The sequence below is a fragment of the Mastomys coucha genome, unplaced genomic scaffold (genome assembly GCF_008632895.1).
Source record: "Mastomys coucha isolate ucsf_1 unplaced genomic scaffold, UCSF_Mcou_1 pScaffold9, whole genome shotgun sequence".
Lineage (NCBI taxonomy): Eukaryota > Metazoa > Chordata > Mammalia > Rodentia > Muridae > Mastomys > Mastomys coucha.
The window spans coordinates 83,980,631-84,004,706 of NW_022196915.1; positions in this window are offsets into that span (position 1 = coordinate 83,980,631).

Here is a 24,076-nt window from a genome sequence, read left to right on the forward strand (position 1 = left end):
CCAACAATCAAAAGAACACAGAGATTTACGTTATGACTCATAACAGCAGCAAAATTACTATTCTGAAGTAACAACAAAAATAACTTTGTGGTTGGGGTCAACACAACATGAAGAACTGTATTAAAGGGTTGCAGCATTGGGAAGACTGAGAACTGCCGCTCTAAGCTACAGTTCTTGTGTGAAAGTAATGGTAGTGTCCCAAAAAGTACTTGGATTTCAGTGGTAGCACCTACAGGTCATGTGATGAAGTGCAACAGAGAAGCACGTGTGTGGAGTTGGACTCACATTAAGTTCAGTAAGCGTGAGACCCAGCACAGCCATCGGACTGAAATTAGACACCCGACTTAACATCGGTTCTGCCTCCATCAAGCCTAGTCAGCCACCATGGTTCTCCAATATGCATTGTTTGTTTTCTTGCATCTTTGCATTAATAAATCTATCACATACATCCTCAAAATACACCTGTTTGCTTGCAATTCTGGGAGCAGGTGAATAAAGCTGTAAATCTGATCCTATACAGACGAAACCATTTGCCACCCAGATTCTTCTGCTCTGGGACACAAGCCATCACCCGTTTCTCATTTCCCCACTTTGGCTTCCCATCTCAGCCTAACAACAGGAATGAGTGATAGTCATCATTCTCTCCTATAATCACAACCTAAAGCATCATAGGTTTTGCTATTTCCAGACGGTTGATCAGTGGTTCAGAATGCCCCATCCTCTTTACAAGGGAGGAAAAGCAAGGATGGAGAATACTCATAACTTAGTAAAGGCCTTGTGGCCAGTAAATATTTGATTTAAGAACCAAGCAGCGGTGTGTTTTGCTCCTATGGTAAGCCATGTCATTGACTAATGCTGCCTTTTATCAGTCAAGCCATATCAATAGACTTCCTGAAGTTGCCTGCATCAGTTCCTTCTCGCCTAGTCTCGGGGTTTTGCATGACTTTGCAGGCCCTCGTCGTCTTCTATTTAGATTCCTGCCATTGCACCTCAACTGGGTTCCAGAATTCCAGGCTTTCAGCCCTTAAAAGTCAGATTAAACAACTTTGATCAGGCCCACCTCCTGCTCAGAACCTCCAGCGGTGCAACCGTGCTCAGAGGCAGGCTTTTCCAACAGGCTGATCACAGACCTCTGCCAGATGGATCCTGAAACCACATCACCACATTCCTTGCCGGCTTCCTGCTCTCTGAGGCTGTGACTCACACATTTGAACTGCACAGGGAGGGCTGCCACACCAGTCACTTACTTACATTTCAAATGCCCCAGATTAAAGAGAATATAAATGAGTAGAAGCTTTCAGTGCTTCCCTCTTCTGCTCCACATCCCGTTCATTAGGGAAGTTGGCGAGAAACCACACAGATTGAAACACCATAGCCCGCCTGCGAACTTCTAATTCTTCCCTTGATCCTTGTGGGTCTCCTGACAGAATATGCCTTTTATCAAAATATCTGATACTTTCTCAATTTCTCTCTTCAACAAATACTCAAAATAGCAGACTGCCCAATTTGAAAGGCAACTCAGAGAATTCCAGACAGAACGCGCTCTCAAATGCAGACAAAAATGAGTTGATCTTTATTTGAGGGTCACACAATCTGCTCCAGCCTCCTGTTAGCTTTGTTTTCCTGTGTTTCCATATTCACACTGACTCTGGGCATCCTTGGTGACTTTGTCACATTCTCCATCATCTATTTCTGCTCTTCCTACCACCAATGTTCTCACATCTCTCCTGCCCAATGAGTCCTTTGGATTGCCCCTCATTCCTTCAGATGTAAAGCAAGTTCTCTGCTAAATTACAGCTAGAAAACAGAGTGGAAGCCCCCCAGTGAACTATGAGTTGTCTGTGTATATTATTCAGGGTTCTCTAGAGTCACAGAACTTATGGAATTCCTCTACACAGTAAAGGAATTTATTGTAATGACTTACAATCTTCAGTCCAACTAACTCAACAATGGGCAGCTGTGAATAGGAAATCCAAGGATCTAGTAGTTGCCCAGTCTCATGAGGCTAGTTGTTTCAGCTGGTCTTTTGTATAAGCTGGAATCCTGAAGAAGTAGATGCAACAGATGTGCTGGCAAGTGCAAGCAGGCAAAGAAGAGTGAGTCTTCCTTCTTCCAATGTCCTCATGTAGTCCTCCAACAGAAGGTGTGGCCCAGATTAAAGGTGTGTGCCACCACATCTGGATTTGGAATTTGCTCTGTCCCAGGACGGCCTCGAGATTTGCTTGCCTCAGTCTCCTCAGATTAAAGGCTCCTACTACCTTGCCTGGGCCTAAGCCTTTCATGGCCACTGTGCCTCAATATTTGGATCAAAAGCCACCCATGTCAAGATTCTGGTCAGAAGCTTGTGTCTTCCAGCCTCAAGATCCTGATCATAGGTTTGCCTTTCATTTCTAGATTGTAGTTCATTCCAGATATAGTTAAATTGACAACCAGGAGTAACCTCAGTATAAACAATCTCTTGAATCTATTATTGACAATATAGGTATCGATCATTTCCTATCACAGTAAAGTTTGTAAATGAACTCTGACCAGAAGGATCATCTCCCACTAAATGTAGGCTGAGTACTGCATTCATAACCGTGGTCACAGTTTGAAGATTGTGGAACTGATTAAGTCTTCTAGAATGTCACTCAATACTGTCACTTTGTATTCAACTAGCACATACAAGTCTTTGTGTGAATAGTTATATATGTCTGTTCCTATGTATTTCATCTCTTTGCCTAGAGCCCTTCTATATGTGGAAAAAAAAATACCTTACATCTGTTTGTCCTCCCTGATAGTAGATTTTTATTTCTAGATAAGACTCAATATTACTAGACTTTTATATAAAATATTAAACATAACTTAAGAGATATTGTGCCTACAGTTAAATGCAAAAATAGATAAGGAAGAAAGCAAGCATAAAACAAATTTTGTGTCTCTTCAAAAATATATAGAAGAGAAAGCATATAATAAGGCACAAAGAAAACTTTTAATTTGTTGTTATTTTAATATTCTTTAAATTTTACTTCAGTGAAATCACAGAGTACAGAAGCAGGGAACACAGTTTTAGAAAAGCCCCAGTATAGTACCAAAGCTGGAAGAACAATTTCTTAAGCTGAAGTCCTTTGTGACAGTTGAAATTTTAACAAAGCCACAGACTAAAAATTCTACAAACAATTATCTATAATTTTGCCTAAACTGCTCATTTTAAACAAATAGTTGCTATTCTCAGGTGAATTAATTAGGAACTATATTTATTTTCTTTGGATGCACAACTGTAGTCAAGTCGTGCGTAAAGTTTATTAAACCTTGATAATTTTGTTCCACAGCATTTCAGAGGCTGTATGCATTCCAAATACTCATGTACCTAAAATATCTACCTCTACTCCAAGAGTTGGGTCCCTTAAAAAGGGCATAGTTGTATATTTTGATTGCTCAAATTTTTGTTAAAGAAACACTAAAGAGTTTGATTATCAATTTTTTTTTTGTGTTAGAGGAAAAAAATACTTCAAAAATCAGAGTGTTTGAGATATTAAACATTTCATTTGCTGGGTGTGACTTACACACTTGTATTCCTAATACTTATGAGGGAAATCCAGGAAGGTTGTGAGTTCAAGGTTAGCCTGGAATCGGGAAGAAGAACTTGCTTACGAAACTGTAAAATTTACCATACAGCTATGCACATACCATCCAAAGAATCTCAACATGGGATGGGAGTGCCCCTTCCCTCAACTATGGTCTGAGAAATTCAGGAGTGCAGGCTATATAAACAGGTCAAAAGAAGAAGTAAGAGAAGTAAGCCACCCTTTGTGGCCATACAGCAGATTGCCATGGACATCACCCAGAGAGTAGGCTGTGAGGTTTTGTGGGTATTTTATCGATTTAGTTTTTATTTTGTCCATTTTTTAAATGGTCCAATACTGAGGTTTTATGTTCATTTTGCTTTCATATTCCTAACGTCATAAAACAAGGTCAGGCTCAACTGCTCTCACCTGACTTGAGTTTGGATCTACATCAATAGCTGAAACATTTTCAGAAGATCCTTTCAAAGTTTCTTTCTTTTTTCTTTTTATTGGTTATTTTATTTACATTTCAAATGTTATCCCCCTTCCCACTTTCTCCTCCACAAGCGCTCTATCCCCTTCTCCCTCCCCCTGCCTCTATGAGGGTGATCTGCCACCTAGCCAACAACTCCTACATCAGTGTTCCCCTATCCTGGGGTCATCAAGCCTCCAAAGGTAGTTATAGCAATAAGAAAGAGTTTTTTAAAATTTTCTATTAGTTCTTTAAAAATGTCATACATATTTTGAGCTAATTCACACATACACCTTCAGCCCCTCCCCTTATCACTTGTTCAGCCCTCCTAGCCCTTTGCTCACAATGTAGAGATAATTTCTTTTCTTTTCTTTCTCTCCTTTCTCTTTCTCCCCTGAGTCTATCCAGTGTGTGTTTCCCACCTAGTTTTAAGATCAGGACTTGTTCTGATGTGTCATCAGCCTGAAAGATCCCATCATTTATAACATAAATGAATAAACCAACCCTCTCCTAGCAGCTATCATACGCTAATAGCCTTTGATTTAATAGATTTAAGATGGTGGTCTCATCACATATCCATCTCCCCTCATCTATGCTTGAACTTGGTCTCACTGGAACTTGGGCAGTTCTTGTCCATATGCCTCAACTGCTGTGAGATCATATGCACATCTGCCCTGTTGTGTCTGGAAAACACTGTTTCTTTGAAGTAAGCCACAAGCTCTGACATTTCCATCTTTCCACCCTCTCTTGTACAAAAATCTCTGAGTCCTGGGTAAAACATGAATGTCTGATTTGGGGCTGAGCACTCCAGTCTATGTTTTCCTCTTCAGGCTGACCAGTTAAGAGAATGTGTGTTTCAGCCTATGATAAGATTTTTTGTAACAGCTCTATGGAAAATTTCAATTTATTTCACCTGTATTTGCCTTGTGAGCAGTCACACAATGGATGAACAGTCTATAGGTATTAATTACCTTGTGGGAGAAAACAAACAAATACTGTTTATTATAACATCATAGTAGAGAAACTTGGAAGTCTAGGTAAATTCAAAGTGAGCATGCATAACTTTGGAAAGCCTTACACAAGACTGAAGGTCCCTTGGATCAAATTGCAAAAGATGAACACAGATGGAAAAAAAGGATGAGATGGATCTCTAGGCAACAGACATCAACAAATGAAAATTGTGAGCCACACCAGAGTATATGTTGCAGCAAGCAGGATTTTACCTATAATCACATCACCATATAACTTCTTTAGTGAATGTCTTCTTACTCTGGATACCTGAGTCCACCCCTAATTTTCACTGATTATATGGCAGAACACTTAAATTATCCAAAGTTTAGTACATACTGTCTTAGCCTGAGATAAATGCAGCCTCTTTTGATGATCTCATTATATTCAAGCTTTCCTTTCTCACCTTCACATTCTTTCTTTGCTTCTTCTCTGGTGGCTTTCAGGTGGCACAAGAAAAAGTTGTGTGATGTCTGTGTGGTGCTCTGAGAGTCCTTACTGATCTCTTTGATGTCATTTTCTTGATTGTCCTTTGGATCTTGTTCACCTACTATAGTATCCAGGAAATTCTCTCTCTGTGGTCTAATACAAGAGAATAACTTTCCTTGTAGATGACCTGATGAGCTTATGAAGCTCAACTCTGTACATTTGTTTTATTTGAGTTGTTTCTTTTGTTTTGTTTTGCTTTGCTTTGCTTTGCATTGTTTCTGTTTGCTGGAAACGGGATCTCACTATGTAATTCTGCCAGGACTGAAATTCGCTATGCAGATCAGGGTGGCCTAATACTCCCAGGAATATTCCAACCTCTGCCTCCATCATACTGAGATTAAAAGTGTATTCTACCACACCCAGCCTCAACTGCCTTAATTTGATCAATGGTTTGGAAGGGTCCAAAGCCTTTGTCAAGTGTTCCTTTCTCTCTACATGGTGGCTTTTTTTTTTCTGGCTGGCACACTCAGAAGCTCTCAGGGACACCAGGGAACATTCTACACCCTCTTCTGAATCTCTTCCATGATTTCCATGATATTTAAAAGCCTCAAGAAATAAGAGACATTGAGTTCCCTTGCACACTTCTCAACTCTGCAGTTCCTACTGTGTGATTCAGACTCACATATAGGTATGTGAACTGCATCAAAAACATTGCAACTTTCTCATTCCATCTATGTCTTTGGAGCTCAGAGTAATCAGCTCTGGAATTACTGGAGGTATTCCTCATTAGAAATCATGTACCCTGACTATTTCAACTCATATTACAGCCAATAGAACAGTTTTATAATGGGAAGTTTTCTTTATTTGAGGAAATGATCTAATGATTAAGGGAAAGTCTCCAAAAGTTGTTTTATCTAGGCTAAAATTGCACATCAGACACATACTTAAGACACTTGGTCTTTCTTCTTATATTATACTTTACCTGTTTATATCACAGTAAAAAAAGTCAATAATGCTTTAGATGGCAACTATGATCATTCATTAATTATGCATAATTAATTAATATAATACATACTATAGCAAATTTTTCAGCCGTAACCACATGGGACAACTTGAACAATAGTTATTATTGATACCTTGACATTCCAAGAACTGAGCTTATACTACAGAAGAAATGAGTATAACTTGACTTTTCCCTGGTTATACTTAATTTCCTTTTGCTAGCCCATTTGCTAAATGAATATGACTTAAATTAGTCAATTATTTTTCATCAGCAAACCGTGTAACATTGTTTTTGACAAATTTTCAGGCACAGTGACAGATTAAAAATATAAAAACCATTTAGTGAATTTCCCACTTGATAAATTAAAAAAAAACATAATAATCACTTAAAAGTGAGCACACAAAAAAAGAGGGTAATAAAGCCATGATGTTCAAAGTTTTAAAAGAAGACAAACAAGGGTCATGTTTCATCTTCAAGTTTTAAAATATAAACAGTGATTTAAAAAATCAAATGTCAGTAGAAAGGTTAAAATAAACAATGCATACCAGAGATAATCTTAAATTAGAAAAATAGACCAGAAACCTCTATTTTCTCAAACAAAATTCAGCAAGCTACAGTACCCCAACTGTAAATAATAAAAGGCACTGCAAGCTATGAAGCCAAACTTTGAGCTTGTAATTGCTGTAAAAAACCTGCATTATTTCTGGAGGATGGATGATTTGCTGAATAAAAGGCTTACAGGCAAGAAGTACTCGAATGCTCACCTAAGTAGGTTAGCGTAATAAAGTTTTTCCATTCCCAGCGTGAGTAAGCAAATTCCCCAATTTGACACAGCAAGGTCAGCATGGCTGACCTTCTTCTCTCTGAGTCTTATTTTCGTTCCACTTGATATCTTCTAAAGGCCTCTGTTAGCCTTTGAGAAAACCTCAGTTCACAAGATAGAAATCCTAGACGTTGTTCCTGTGTAGCAGGCATGAAGTAGACAGCTTTAAACACTGACCAGCCAGTCAGACTCTTCCCCAGCAACAGATCGATCTTACTGTGCCTCTGAAGTGGCAGCATAGCTCTGTGGTCAGGGAGAGTACCCACAGCACAGTGGTTTTGGACGACTGGATGAATGAGAGAAAATACAGTGGTAGAGGTGTTAAATGCAAGCACCAAAATCCAGTTTCCTGCCTTCAAACCAAAGGGATGATTGAAAGAAACAAAGGCACTTATCTACAAGATTTGCAAGCAACTCTTAAAGGTGGGGAATTTTTTTCTTGGTAAGGATATAAATATTTAATTTGACTATACAGAGAAAGTATTAATGTAGCAAAAAACAATTTATAGAATTGTCTCGTTTTTTTTTTTTGGTCTCCTGACTAAATAGAGTTAAACTTTTTCACTAGGAACATTTTTTGTTGGATTTGTTATCTTGAAAATTCTTTTTTTTTTCTACAAAATCAAATGTAAGTTTAATATTTTCTTGTTCCAAGAAGGGTGAAGCAGGGCACAGTCACAATCAGATCAGATTATTATTATTATATTTTCTTTATTTACATTTCAAATGATCTCCTCTTTCCTGGTTTCCCCTCCAGAAAAAAAAGCCCTATTCCAGCCCCCCTCCCCCTGCTCACCAACCCACCCTCTCCCACTTCCTGGCCCTCTGGCCCTGGCATTCCCCTACACAGGGCATAGAGACTTTACAGGATGGATGCCCTCTCCTGCCATTGATGACTGACAAGTCCATCCTCTGCTACATATGCAGCTAGAGCCATAGGTAGCACCATCTGTACTCTTTGATTGGTGGTTTAGTCCCTGAGAGTTCTGGGGGTTAGAAATAGAAATCAAGTGTTTTTGGATACTTGCCATGTTGTCCCAAAGCTCCAATTGCTACTGTGCTACTTCGTGGACAGCACAGACTGGGGAGCATTGGTTGCTCCCATTCCATTGGTTGACAATGGAAACATAATTTTGATTATTTATTCGTTTCATACGTATAGAAATTTGCCTCGGCCCATCAAAGTTAACCAAACTAGAGTTTATCCACTTTCCCCCTCTGGCTAATTTCCTATCGCCTCTATGATGGTACTCTTGCAAGTCAGTAGGAATGTATCATGTAAGGTAATACCCAGCATAGATGGCTTCAGTTAATCACACAGATCCTGTTACCTTTATCATCATTCCATTTTTATTGCCAACTTCCCATGCATTGGCTTAGGTCACCCCTCTAGAAACTTAGCATTGTTTCCAAACACTAACGCACAGCAATTTACCTTCTAAAGCACCTACTTCAATCATTTCCCTAGAGGGTTAGGCCAGATGAAGGCACCGGTATAAAAAGAGATAGAGATGACGGATAGAGGTGAGTAAGTAGAAAGATGTCGGATGCATGATAGACGACAGACAGACAGATAAATAATAGATTGAGATGTGAGTGATTACAATGTGATAGAGTCTTCCGAAAGAAGTTTATTAGCTAAAACAGCAAACAACTTGAAATTCCTCTCGAAGCATTTTCTAGCATTATATTATGAATTGTGCCGAAATATTATTAACATGTGACAAGATTTTAAATCTCTGACATGGAGAACTAATAGCAAATCTAAGAAAGCAAAAACTAGTCAGTATCAATGCAGACTTCAAATTGGCTAGCTAATAGAAAAGTTCAGCAGCATGAGAGTTTAGACAAAGAAATGAAAATTTTGTTATGCTGGGTTTAAATACATTTAAGTAAAAATGTATAACAGAAAAAATAAGCATAAAGAGGCTATACATCAGAAGATATTCCTAATTTTTCTTGTAATCTAAAATAACTTCTCTATACTACATTGGTAAAAAAAAAATCAGCACTGCATTTTCTGTAGAGAAATGTTCTTGTCTTTTATGCCAAGGTTATCATTTTGTTCAAGCATGTAAAAAAATTAAGGTTTTAAAAGTGTTCCTTAAACTGATTTTATTAAAGCAGTCAAAGGCACTAAGAATTATTTCATTGGCCAATCATTCTAACCTTATTCTGTATCTGACAGGTTGGACTAACCAATCAAAATGCAAAAGATTAGCAAGGTCATAGTGGTATAACAAAACATACTACTATATTTCACAGATTACAAAAGGCATTAAAATTCTGATACCCCATTCATAAGGAAAAGATTGTAATGAGAATAGAAAATGGCACAACATTAATTCATTGTGTGACAAAGAATATAATGAGAATGGGAAATAGTACAAACATAACTCATTCTGGTTACAGTTTTAAGATTGTAATGTCATGGTTCATATCACATACTTAGTAAGAAGGTGGTAGCCAAAGGGTTGCTATATTCAATGGCTAGTCTGAATTTAGTGAAAGCATTATCACATATAACTCTGTGGAATTATATTAAATATTTTAAAAACTCTTACTCATCAGAAAGGATAGATATGCTTAAAAATTAAACAATGTTTATAAAGTTCCATTTGTAAACACAGTGATTGAATGCAAATAAAATATGAAGCATTACAAGTCCGATAGCAAGGTGAAAACAGGAAAACTACAGTGTGCTGTTGAGTGCATCAAACTAAGTATTTTTAGATAGGGTAAAACATGTTGGTAAAGAGCTGTTACATTGTGAAGCCAAGACATAGGGCTATAGGTCTGTGCTTGGGAATCAATTTTCCATTCTGATGTTTCTGAGAACAAAGTTGCTCCCAAGAAATACGGAAGGCAATGTTTCAGGAACTGAGGGTCCTGGAAAAGGGAGGCTGCTGTTGGTTTGCAATCAGAGGGCACTCTCGGTTGTAATACGTATGTTTTAATGAGCACATTCGGTGATGAAGACATCTTCAGGAAGGCTGAGGAGTTGTTTGTAGACAACTATGAAGAACCAAGTGCAAATCCCACTTCATGGGCTTTAAATTATCCTGAGAAAAGCAGGACATGCTATGGACTTTCACAGACATTGTGTGTGTGGTTGTATATACTTAAAAATGCATTGCCGTTTCCCCTAGTTGATTCTGCTTTCTAATTACACAAGCAGTGGTTAATATTAAGATTAGATTTAAACTTATTTGCATTCTTTAAATAAATATCCAATAACATTCTAGAATGTAGGGTCAAATTTAATTAACCCAGGATTTAAAAATTGACATAAATTATCCCCAAAATAGATAAACCACACATTTTTAATTGAGTGGCTGGCATGGGAATATTCCACTTTTAAACATCTTCAATTTATAAGGAAAGTTGAAAGTACAAAGAATTCTTGTTAAATGAACAGTTACACTTGTTAAAAACATGTTGCTTGGATAAACAGTACTGGCTTCATTATGTCAAAAATTTCACCCCCAAAAAAATCTGCTTTGAAATAGATTTATCAGATTTATAAAAAATATATATTTGTATAATTTCAATAATTTAAAAATAACATTGCACAAATATAAAGTTCTGACAACATTCAAGATCATGAAGTATTCAATATACTGAAGTAGTATTTAAAGTGAGAGCCTCTTAGTTTTGTTTTTAATATCTAAAAGGACATGGAGATACAGAAATATTTGCATTGGACCTACATGCAGCCATCTCTTAGCCAGTAGCCAGGTGGTAAAGATACCACCTTGATGAAGTTCCTGGCACCACACAAGTAGAAAACAGCATTATGATGTATTTTAAAAGACTCTTTGGAACGTAGAGATGATATTGCCAAAAGCTAAGCATGGTGCTAATGCATTGTGTCAACCTCATTCCTGATAGCTCACTTCCTTGCAAAGAATGCTCACGTTTGTATTTGCTGGCCTCAATAGTTATGGGTTTAGAAAAGAAGCGAAGGAAGCATAGGGAATTCTGTGCTTACAAGGTTTTGTCAACGTGGTCTCAAGGAGTTAATTCCAAAAGAGGATTTGAAGAATAAATTATTTGGTCCCCAAATATCTTAAAGAAAAATAACATGTGTTGAGAGTAATTGTGATGTGCTTAAAGGACTAACTATAAATTCCAAGGTAGGAGAACTTAAAAGGATGGCTTCAATCTGTAGTCACCTTGTCTCAAAACCAGACTCTCTTTGGATGCTTACAAAGTAGATACGGGTTGAATTTTCTGTAATCAACTGGACAATTTCCCTGCATAACATCGAAGACTTTTCTTTTAATTTCTTTATTTTTCCAAATAAAGCAGCGTGATGCTTCCTTAACCACAGGATATTGCACTAAAGTTTATGCATATAAACAGCTTTATGTATCTAACATGACTTTGGCTCTTTAACTTTTAACGCACCAATTAAGATGTTGAAATCTCAGATTTAATAGCTGCCTATGACTGCTGACGGTTGATTTATTTCCTGATAATCATTGGAGCTGCTAAGTGAAAAACCAGAGAAAACCCCCCTCTAAGAACTCTGCTTTTCTGCAGAACTGAATGCAGGCTGTGTGACTGTGACAAGGGGAAAGAGCTAATGTGACATTTAAAAAAATCTGCAGACATTGCTTCCTTTCTAGGAGAATTCTTTTTCCTCATTAAACAAACATTTTTGATGGTTGTTCACAAATGTCATCCATCAGTATCTGGGGAGGATTGGGTCTTCAGTCCCCACGCATACCAAAATCAAGGGATGCTCAAAATGGTACTGTATTTACATTTAACCTACATGCATCATTCTGAACCCTCCCAACTACTTCTAAATTCTATATGATACTTAATGCCGTATAATTGTTATGGAAATGTGCAATATTCGGTGTTATTTACAGAATAATGACAGGGAAAATCTGAACCATGTTCAGTAGAGATTAATGAGGACTTTCAATCCATGGTGTTGAATCCACGTGTGTGAAACTCATAAATACAGAAAGAATACATGAATAAAAATTCAATGCTGAATTTGTGATGTTGAGATTGAAAACACATTACAAATTTCAAAAATTTTATATACAATGTAAAGATGAGAGTGTTGGTAAAAGTTAGCTTTTCAGAATGAGGCCAAGTGCTTTCATCTCCTAGGGTGGGCAGATTAATGGCCCTCCACAATTGCTAACCTCCAAATCCCAAGTTATGTGTAAGTATGAAACTTTACATGTCAAGAGACGTTGCAGGTGTGCTTAAGCTAAAGATCTTGAAATGGAAAGGCTAACCTGGTTTGTGCAGGGGCACTGAGTCTTTACGAATACAGGGGTCTTTATGGATGAGTCAAAGTGGGAGGCAGAGGACCAGACTAAAGTTTAAAGATACAGTACTCCTGATCATAGTGATGAAGGAAAGGCCAGAAGTAAAGAAATGCAAGCAAAGGGAGGTGGGAAGGGAAAGAGAAAAGAAAAATCCTCCAGACAGATAATAGTCCTGCTAATACCAATTTTAACCAAATGAAACCAGTTTGGAACTTCAAGTCTCCATAGCAACAGAATACTGTGTGTGCGTTACTTTAAATCACTGTATGTGGTTATCACAACAAAAATAGTAATGAAGACAACTACTAACACTTATTGAAGAAGATCAGTTATCTTAAGAACCACCAACTGCTCTCTGATTAGATCAGAGACTGGGGAAGAGAACTGGCACTGTAGAGTCAGTTAGAAACCTGTGGCAGGAGAGATCACAGGCTCTAGGGAAGAACTGAGCGTTGGTGATCAGTGAAATCAACCTAGTGGCAACTGGTCCTCTGAATATTTATGTTTATAACCATAGATAAATCACACTTTCAGACTCATTCAGAGAGACCTTTCTTTTCAGTGAATGCAGACACTGGTGTACGCACAAGGTGTTGAGAGTAAGTAAAGAGAGGTTCTTCAGTGTGAGGGGGATGCTAGAGGGGTAAACTGGGAGTGAGTGAGTGGGTGGAGGAGCATGCTCATTGAAGCAAAGAGGAAAGGGGGGATAGGATGGGGGGTTTGTGGAGGGGTAACCAGAAAGGTTATATCATTTGAAGTGTAAATGAATAAAATGATTAATTAAAAAAAGATATTTATAGCATCTTCTCTAGGACTCAAAGAATATTTTGGAAAAGGGGTTGGCAAGAATATATCGTCTGGAAGACAGAAAGAAGAGCTATAAAACGTCTTAAGAGCAGGACACAGACATAATGAAGAACCAACAGATCCTTGTACCATATTTGCACAAGAATGGACCTGTTAATAGTTGGGGATGAATGGAAGGAGGGGATTCCAGAGGACCTACCCCTCCATCACTGGTGAACTATTTGAGAGAACAACTAGAGAGAACTCATTCTCGTAAGTCTGTGCCCACTGGTAACCACACCAGGTTCCAATTTCAGGCCATCGTGTCTCACATGGCTCTGGTAAAACTAAATGGGTCACAAAACCAAACCAAAGGTCATGAACCTGGGAAAGAGACTGATGAGGATGTAGTGAGAGGGGTAAGAGATAAGGAATGGGAACATGTACCAGAATACATTATGTATGTGGATGAAATTGTCAAAAAACAAAATTGATCAGTAAAAAAAGAAAAATAATGAATTTCAACATTCATCTCTCTGAAAATATAACCAGACAGAAGTAATATTCTACCACTGTGCAATGTTAAAACCACTCTATAAGAGTGTGCTCATAGCTGGGCAGTGGTGGCACACACCTTTAATCCTAGCCCTTGGGGAGGCAGAGGCAGGCAGATTTCTGAGTTTGAGGCCAGCCTGGTCTACAGAGTGAGTTCCAGGACAGCCAGGGGTACACAGAGACCCTGTCTCAAAAAACAACAAAAAAAAAAAAAAGAAAAAAGTGTGCTCATATGAAACCAGACGGACCACCACAGACAACTGCATTTCACAGTTGAAATATTGTCACCGAAAATTCAAAGAATGATTTCAAGGTAAGTGCCTGTTTCACTGTCTTTGCTCTGGAAATGAAATTACTGTTTGTGCAATTTCTTCCATTCCTCCTTCATCATAGTTAACAAATGAGAACACTAACTAAGAAGTAAAATCCAGGTTTTAATTTGCCCATCACTGGCTCCTAGGACAGAAAAGCCTAGCTCTGCTCCGGTCCACTTACTGCAATAATCCCGGAGGAGTGCATCCCATCACCTGATTGCACCCTTGGTAAATTCCCTTATTTTGCAGTCTTTATAGAGGAAAGATACCCATCATCATAAATCTTAAATATCTTTGCAAGTACAAGTGAAAATACAGGCCCATATATGTTAACAGCTGTACAACGGCCTCTTGGGATAGATGTATTATAGGCGGTGAGCAGTCATAATAGCATTCGGCATCACAGGCTCCCGATTTCACTGGTTTTATACCTGTGCCATCTGGGCCATACACCTGGATCTATGACAGGATACGTACAAGGGCTGGCACTCTAAATGGCCTTTTCTAGCCTCAGAATTTTTGTAGAGTTTGTTTAGGTTTTGTATTCCACACTAGACCTACGTGCCCTCCAAATGAACACTGCAGTGCATATAAACATAGTGTATTATATATTTATATTTATGTTTATAATTTTTATTTATATGCATTATATTACGTATACTTACATAAATTAAATTATATCCTGTAAATGTATATTTATATGTAATTATAATTGAATTTTTAAAATATTTATTAATGTGGTAAAGAAGCATATCTCCTTGTCTGTGATTTTTGTAAACAGAGTACAGAATTTAGTTTTATAAGATTCCAATGAACCACTTCTCTCCTATCTCCATCAATGAGTAGATTTGGCAAACTCATTTGATCTGTGCTCCTTCCTTCATCTCTCCAAAAACTATAGCCAAGCTCTTCCTCCATCTCTGGCCATCAATTCCTTTTTATATGCTCTCCAAACATCAAGTGTCCTCCACGGGTCTGGCCTCAGCTTGTTCATCTTCTCAGCTGACATCACTCTGCCAATCAACACGAGTCCTCCAAAGCAGCATGAAACGGCAGCATGCCACCAGAAGTTTTTTGGTGCATTTCTCTCTATGGAGTCCCTACAAAGGTGGCTCATCTACTCAGTGTAAGGCGGACCAATGCATGCATGTCGTTAGCAAAGAACCCTTCATCACACATCCTTTCACATGCTTGCTTTAGCAGAACATCCTCTCTCCTGGGTCTGCTTCAGCAAAATGTTCCTTCCAGAGTCTGCCTTAGTCTTTCACCTGTGTTCACTTCAGGAAACCACTCCTTCACGTGTGTACCCCAACAAAATACCATCCAACCGACTTTCCAAAGAACCTTTAAGTTTCCACTTCAGTGGTTGTTAGAATTAAATGAGATAAGTGTAACTGCTATTGTTGTCTTCTTGGTGATATTCATTCAAACTAAAGAAAATGTAACTGGAAAAGCAAAAGTATGTCTATTGGTTTTTCTCCCTTCCAGCTCTTCTTACATTTTGTAGCGCCTGTTCTTCTCTTTCTTTCTCAGCCATGATATTGCCTTCCACGTCAGATTTTAGGTAGTGCTGTGAATGTTTGCACATAAACAAATGTGAGGCAAATCAATATAAATCCACCCAGAATACATCTTTGTCATCTCTTCTTGCTTCCCCTTTTTTGACAGAGGACATTCTGACCTACAGATTGATCTAGTCTAAAGGAGAGTTCATGTAACCCAGCTACGAAAGTTAGAACTGTGTAGTGTGGCAGGGGCACTCTGCCTAGAGTGATGCACTTTCATGGCTAACCAGTTAGCTGGTAAAGCTCTTTTCTTGGGCAAGCCTATTTTATGGCAGGCCTTTCCCATCAGGTCCCAGCACACTCAAACTAAGACTACAGCCCAGGACCACCATTTGATTACTCCTTAGGCCAATGTCCCCACATCTTTCCTCCATAATAGCTGTACCAACAGCTATTGTGAGAGGGGATTGTTCTTTGAAATGCTGATTGAATCATATGAAAAATGTCTCATGAGTTATGTCTAATCTTTTCCTATGACTAGGACCTTGTATGACACATGACCTATGATTTCCTCCATGGGAATTGATTTTTTTAAAAAAAGAAATGGCATTTAATCTCAAGAGAGAAAAGTAACTAATAGAGATGGAACGATGCTATCTTTTTACAAATTATGCTTATATGAAATAAGAATTATGTGGTGAGAAGTGAAACACTGCCCCGTCATTACTGTGTTGACGTTTATGTCTGAGACTTTCCCTCATCCTTCAGCAGAAGTTGTTCACAAAATTTCATTGCATAACATTTCAATCGTGCCTCTTTGGGATACTGTGCTTCTGCAGGAGTCAGGACAGACAGTATGGATTTATCTCTGATTGAGTGTGCAATTGTTGGGACATCCTTGAGCCATTTGGAGGCCATAATGCTGGGGTCAGGGGAAGACAAACAATGTTTCTTCCCATTATGCGCAGTTAAGCTCCTGTTTGAAAGGGTTGTTTATATGAAAGGCGGCAAGACTGAAAAACAAACCAAAGAAAACAATGTTAGCATAAATGCTCCCGAGGAGACATGTGTTGCTAATGGCTTTTCAGAAGCCATAGGGAGCGAGGGAGTAACACTTCCACTCCATTGAGCTGGCTTCAGTCTTTAAAGCCCTGTGAACTATTTGAAGAGCTTTAGAGAAGCTCACTTTTGAATTGGGACTTTGTTACTTTAGATGTGGCTGTTACTACTAGAATAGCATGAATGGCAATAAGAAAATAAAAGGCGGGGGAGGGACTTCAACATGCAACTTCTGGCAATGCACCTGCTGTTTTCATGGTGGCCAGGCACACATCCAGGGCAGCAGCCATTCTTCCATGGTGATAAATATAAAAGATGACTTTGAAGAAATCTATGCATGTAGATGAGGCTCACACTAGGACAAAGCCATAATTTTACATATAGCTTGGGAAGAAGGCAGTAGTTCACACTTTCCTCGACACCTCTTCTTAAATGGATACACATCATCCAAATCAGCCCTACAAATCTCTTCTCAGTGGGGGCGGGGAGGGAGCAAATTACTTCCATTCAATCCAGTATCATTAGAGTAAACACTTCTAACTTGGTTGAGCTTAACGGATGGGACACAAAGTTTGAATGTTTTGTGTGTGATGCAGAGCCCATATGTAAATTAGATGAGAGGCACTCACACATATTAAACAGAATACTGATAAAGAAGCCAGATGGGAAGAAGCAAAGAGGAATCCAGAGACCTGGTTTCAAAAGTTTGGGGAATGAATACATCGTTCATGAACCAGTGGGGTAATTCTGAATTACCCCACTTCTTTTAATTAAGTCACTTAATTTCCTCTTTCTGAATATTTTAACCTATAAAATGTACTTTTTATTTATAGAATGTCTTTTCAACTCTAATGTCTTAAAGCTTTTATATTGAAACTACTGTTTTAAATTAGTATGGAAGAGAATTTCAGACAGTGTGTTTGTGAAAAAAAAAAAATCAGAAGTTCCTCAGCCAAACCAAACAAGCTGGAAACCTTCGGCCGGCTTTGTCCTTAACCCTGCCCCTGGCCCTGAAAATGAACACTGACAACTCGAACAACCCAGCTAAGACAGCTCCCTGGGCAGCAGAGAGTTTCTGTTAGGATTTAAATAAGAAGATTGCTATTGCTATAATGGGGGAGGTTGTTGTTGTTGTTGTTGTTGTTTGCTTGTTCATTTGTTTTCTTGGATTCGCCAGGCAGGATTTTGAAATATAGACTATTTGGGAGGAGCCTTTTGTATTCATTTCTAAGATAAATTGTTAATTTCAGTTAACTTTCTTCAGCTAAGCAGTCCCTCCCCACACAGCAACTTTTCTAAAAGAAAAAGGAAAGAGAAGAAAAATTTAAAAAGAACGCTGAAAAAGCCTGGCCATTTTGACTGTGGCAAAACAATGTCTTTTTGAGTTTATACGAAATCACAGTTTACAGATTCTTAGTTTTATTTTTTTGGTTTTGGTCTTGGTTTTAGTGTTTTGTTTTGTTTTGTTTTGTTTCTTTGTTTGTTTTTCGAGACAGGGTTTCTCTGTGTAGCCTTGGCTGTCCTGGAACTCACTCTCTGGACCAGACTGACCTCGAACTCAGAAATCTGCCTGCCTCTGCCTCCTAAGTGCTGGGATTAAAGGCATATGCCACCACCGCCCAGCTTATGTTTTTATGATAGTAAACACCTGAGCAGAAAGCAGTTTGATATTCATAGAAATAGGGGTTGGTAGTGAGGGAGACATGCATGAGAAAATTCCAGGTTTTGTCTCATTAACTCCTGAAGAAATACATAACAACTTTGAAGCAGGCAAGCAACTGTCTGATCAATAGCTAGGAAGTTTTGCCGTGTGAGTATCTGTTTTGACTTCATTAATCCTCTACATCCTCTTTTAAATGATCAAGGCAAATCTCTTACTGGTTTTTGTTTTTCTGCTTTTTGTTCTTTTTTATTTAAAGATGTTCTATATGGAGTTCAGTTGAACATGAGATGTTATAGGGTGTTTGGAATTTCCCTCCAGCACCGTGCCATGTCAATAATGGAGCTTCTTAAATGTAAGACAATGGGGAACGCGAGAAGAGCGTTTCCGCCCTTCTGGGTTGTGAAAGCTCGTGTTTCTAATATGGAAATGCTTTGATAGTTATGTGGAACATGGAAGGCATTTATGTTAAGATTTTAATTGAACTTTCCAGGTCATGCCTACTGAAGTTTGGATCTTCCCACAGTCTTTCATCTTTTGCTCTTATGGTTTATATGGTTTCCAGAAACCTTCAGCACAGTCAACTCTGGATTTCTTATTTAGATAAATGAATTCCTTCCTTTTTAGTAAAATAATGAGATTCTCCACAATCAAATAGATAAAAGATGTTATAAACATAACAGGAAAAAAAATATAGTGTAAGGTCTCACTCATACAGATTAGTGATTAAGAGAAATAGATGTTATGATCATCTGGCTTACAAGTTCTATATCACTGATTTTAAATTACACATACATGGAATCCTCTGACAGGAAATGTAGTTTTCATGTAGATTCAGAAGAAAATCAGTAACTTTAACGTGGAGTTGGCAAGAGAAACATACGTTCTTCCTGGAGAGGATGACCAAAAGGAGAAAGGGGAGTTTTTTCAGACTCCTCCTTTACTTGCCAAGGATTGTAACACTCGTTGGCTTTAGGTTCATTCCCACACTGCTTCAAACAGGAGTTCACACTGACCTCAGTGACACAGCAGGACAATGAGACCCTTACTCTGAGGCACTCAGTACATACCTCATAATCCAAAGAGGGAAACAAGAATCGAGGAAGGACTGGAGGTGGGGAAGAGCATCTCTTTCCTGAAATGTGTTTTGTTTGTTCAGTTTTGAAGACATACGGGTATATCAAATATTTCCATTTCCTTGTAACTCCTCTAGTCAGTCAAGAACAGTGAACTGGGGTGAAAAGCATGGGAGAAGAACAGACTGTTAAGTGGTCCCAGCCTTGAGAACCTGTGTCCGGAATCCAGTGGAAGACTATACCTGTGGGAGAAAAGACAGCTGCTACTCATTTCCCTCATTTTCCACGTTTGCTTAGCAAAAAGAAATGTGAGCTCCCGGATGCCAGAGCTGCTGTGGTTTTCAAAGGATTCCCTTAATGGGTAATTTATACTAATTCATACATATCTTAGATGTTGATAGTGTGACCAAGCAAAATTCACCTGAAGGTTACCCACTTGGAACCTTTCATAAACAGTCTTTGTTTTTTAGGTAGTTATATATTTGTGAGCCCAAAAACATTATGCAGATCTTCCAAACCAAGAACCAGGACTAAGAGAGGTATACGAGAAGAACAAATCATTGCTTAAAATGTGATCGTCACTGTGAGTCACATCTCACCGGCTACTGCTACTCTGTGCCCTGGCTTCCTCTTTTATATTAAAAAAGACTTAGAATAAATAGCTTGCAAAATTATGTTCCTTCCAGAAAGTTCTGTAGTGTGTGTACAATGGTTCTAGAACATGAGGCTATAAATGATGCTTCCCTGTAACAGGTGTTGGTCTTTTGTTAGTCTAAGCGATTGTGCTTTTTCGTTTTTGTTCCTAGTGTGTTAACCAATGTTCTGTGTCACCAAGCCACACTCTTGGCCATGATGTTATCTCCCAAGCATCTGTGGAAAGGCTAATGGAACTATTTATATACTGGATACAGCATTCCAACAATCAACCCAAAAGGCACTTTGAAATTTTTTACCCTTCCTTCATTTCATCTTAAAGATCTACAATAGTATAAAGGTATCTCATCTATTCTTGCTTCACATTCCAGTGTTCATATCTTGCTTTAAACTAGCCAGCAATCCCATTAAAATCTGGTTTTTAGATAGTGCCTGGCTCTGTCCATTTTCCCATTCGGTATAACTTGTTCATTAAGACACCACACAAGTAGAATCCCTGTGTTTATGGGGCACTATAAAAATTAGAAGTAGATGCAGTCAAGTTATTAAAAATTAATTTTGAGTAGTCGATAATGGGCTCCTTCCCGTATCATTGTTCTGTCTGATAATAGAACTAAGTGACTATCTGAATTGCCAACATGCTTTTAACAGTGTGAGTTTTAACTCTAAATTCTGATTTCTAGTTCATGTTGGCAGAAATATTGTTGTGTCCTAGTATTTAGTTATAAAAAAATGTTGGTTATAGAAAGGTCAATGAAGACAGACACTCTACTTTCCCTTTTCTCTTGGGCAGGTTGTAGCTAAGCAAGCAGAAAGCACTACTGTGGGTCCTGGACCATCTGCAGTTCAAATCTTGATCTGAAATTCTCTCCAATAGCTTACTTTTCCAAGTCCCAAAGAAACCAATTCATTCAATCACATTACTTTTAAGTGTTACATATATCCTAATTGTATTTGAAAAGTCACCATCACAACTTAATGAAACAAAGATTGACAGGCAAATATTTTAAAATGTATGATATGTTTATTAGGGTCTTATGTATGTCTTCCCAAAATTCATGTATTGAAGTATCTCAGAATAGAAAATGTGCTTATACAAACAGCCTTGCCAAGGTAAGAAGGCTAGATGCATCCTGAAGATGAGTCTGAGTCCAACCTAACCAGCATCCAATAAAGGGAAATTTAGACACACACTGCTGTGTCCATAGCAGGAAACATGCACACAGAGAAAGAACCAGGACAGGATACAGAGGAGTCTGCCAGCTACATGCTGAAGCAAAAGATCCGAAGCAAAGAAGCCCTACTAACAACTTATCTTCTGTCCCTGAGAGGGAATGGATGCCTTTTATTTAATAAGTATTCCAGAAGATTTCTGTGCTTTTTTTTTTAATACCAGGTCTAGGAAACAAAATAGCAAAATGAACAATAGATGCATATTTAAATTGTCTTCAGTGTCTATCATAATTTCGTGGAACCAGATTTCAAAGAAAAACTTTAAAAGGCAGAAGTTCTTATACTTGACCGAAGGACTCAGTATCAAAACTAAACATGGAACTGACTCATTGTGTTAGACACAGAGATGCCATTCTAAGTGGACTCAGGAGGGGTCTGATGTGACTTATAATCCTGCAGAATCTACCTGATGCCACAAACAACACACACACACACATACACACACTTACATTTATGTATATGAGCATAATATTTTTTTTTCTATTGCTATCAGCTCAACATCCATACAGTCTTTATTTGATAGCTTCATCTTAAAAGTCATAGAATTCTGGAGGTAGAAAAGATTCTACAGGGAACTGCATTAGAAATGCTTGGCCCACTCCGGTGGGGTGGGGGGGAACATGTAGCACTATATGAAATTAAATGATTAACCCAGTGTTACACCATAGCTTGTGGGGTGGCAGACAATTTATTCATCGATATTAGAAGCTAGGTATCCTGAGTTCTTCTCTACTATAGCACATACAGCTTCTTCATCAATGCTTTACAAAACTAACACAGACTCTTATGTGAGGAATGTCTATGTAATTCATACTCAATTTGAGGAATAAGCACAAGAGTCAAACTTGCCATCCCGTTCTCTGACTGGGAAATACTTTCTGTACTTTATGAATTGTTTCTGAAAGTGACCCCACATGCTCTGGAAGTGCAATGTCCCAGATTAGATAGATCAGAGCTAGATCAGATAGAGGTAGATCAGAGCTGCTCTTTACAAAGTTATTACAGCCCCAAAGTTATTAGCAGGTCCACAGACTCCTGATCTGGCAAGATAGGAAGAGCCTCTCCCACACCCTACCACCGCCATGAATTGATAGCTGCCCCATTCATTCCCTGCAGCAGTGAACTGAAAGACTCAAACTGTGAGTTAAAATAAATCATTTTTTCCTAAGTTAAGTTTTGTGCTCATAGCAACATAAAAAGCATGTAACAAACTCACTACATTAAAGATTGAATCGAAATAATTGTCTCCTTCCCTTTGGAATCTGAGTAAGAGCCAGGATCGCTGATATAGGCTATAATTTCAAATCCAAAATACTTGGGAACCAGAGACAGAAAGATTACATCTATTTATTTGTTTTTAAAGTGCCACAGAATAACTAAAGCCAGAACTTTGCGCGTTCAATACTTCAGCTTTGGGTTAATTTTCTTATTGCAATGATCAAACTAAGTAAAGCTTTAAAACTGACTATCTGATTTTCTTGTAGAGGTGGTAGATGCAATGAACATTAAATAAATGAAAGTAGACTATTAAAATTATCCTGTTGTGGGCTGGAGAGATGGCTCAGTGGGTAAGAGCATCGACTGTTCTTCCAAAGGTCCTGAGTTCAAATCCCAGCAACCACGTGGTGGCTCACAACCATCCATAATGAGATCTGATGCCCTCTTCTGGGGTTGTCTGAAGACAGCTATAGTGTACTTACATATAATAAATAAGTCTTTTAAAAAAAATTATCCTGTTGCTGTAATAAAAATACCCAGACAAAAGCAGCTTGAGGAAAGAGTTCCTTTGGCTCACAGTTCGTGGTATACGTTTGCAGAGACACCAAGGCAGCTGGTGCGTCCACACTGAAGAAACAGGAAGTAATAAATGCTTCTTAGTACTCAGGATCTCTTTCTCCATTTTATGAGTCTAAAATCCTACCCATAGTCAAGATAGGCCTTCCTTCCGGCAGCAGTTAATCCAGTCAAGAAAATGCTCCATAGACATGGCCAGAGGCTCATGTTTCAAATGATTCTAGATTCTATCTCACAAATCATGAGAAAGCCATGCTCAGAAATATGATGGCGTTAGAGGGTGCCTATGGTAGATGAATAGATTCAAATGTGTTATTGTAATGAAGTCTCCAAATGTGATTAGGGTCTTTAGAAAGAGAAAAAGAAACTCCAGTGCTTTCTGTCTCTGTTATGATGAGGAACCGAAAGATGGAGCCATAAGCCATTCCATCGGTGGCATTCATTCTAATACCCCAAGATGAACAAGAGAGTGTGACTTTCAATGGCCTTCCACTTTGATCTCAACCCCTGCTCTTTTTCTCAGAATACATTGCCTCATATTCTACAGCCAATGTGGAAGAGGTCTGGCTCTCTGGAGGTGATGGTGCTGAAGAGGACATATCCAGGGAACCCACTCACACAGAGGAGGGCCTGAGACGTGCCTTTCCTATTTCAGCCCCCAGATGTTTGAGTCTTTCAATCCTAAGTCCCAAAACTGTGGGTAAGTCAGCTTTCAGAAGATTCTGTGGTGTTTTGCAGGATTGTCCTGTACTGATGCGGATACTCTCTTCCACCTCTCTTATACTTCTCAGTAGTATAGCTGTAACTGTCAAATGAGCTGGGATACAGCGCCAGGAGAGAAGGAAGGAGTGGCTGAAAGAACCTAG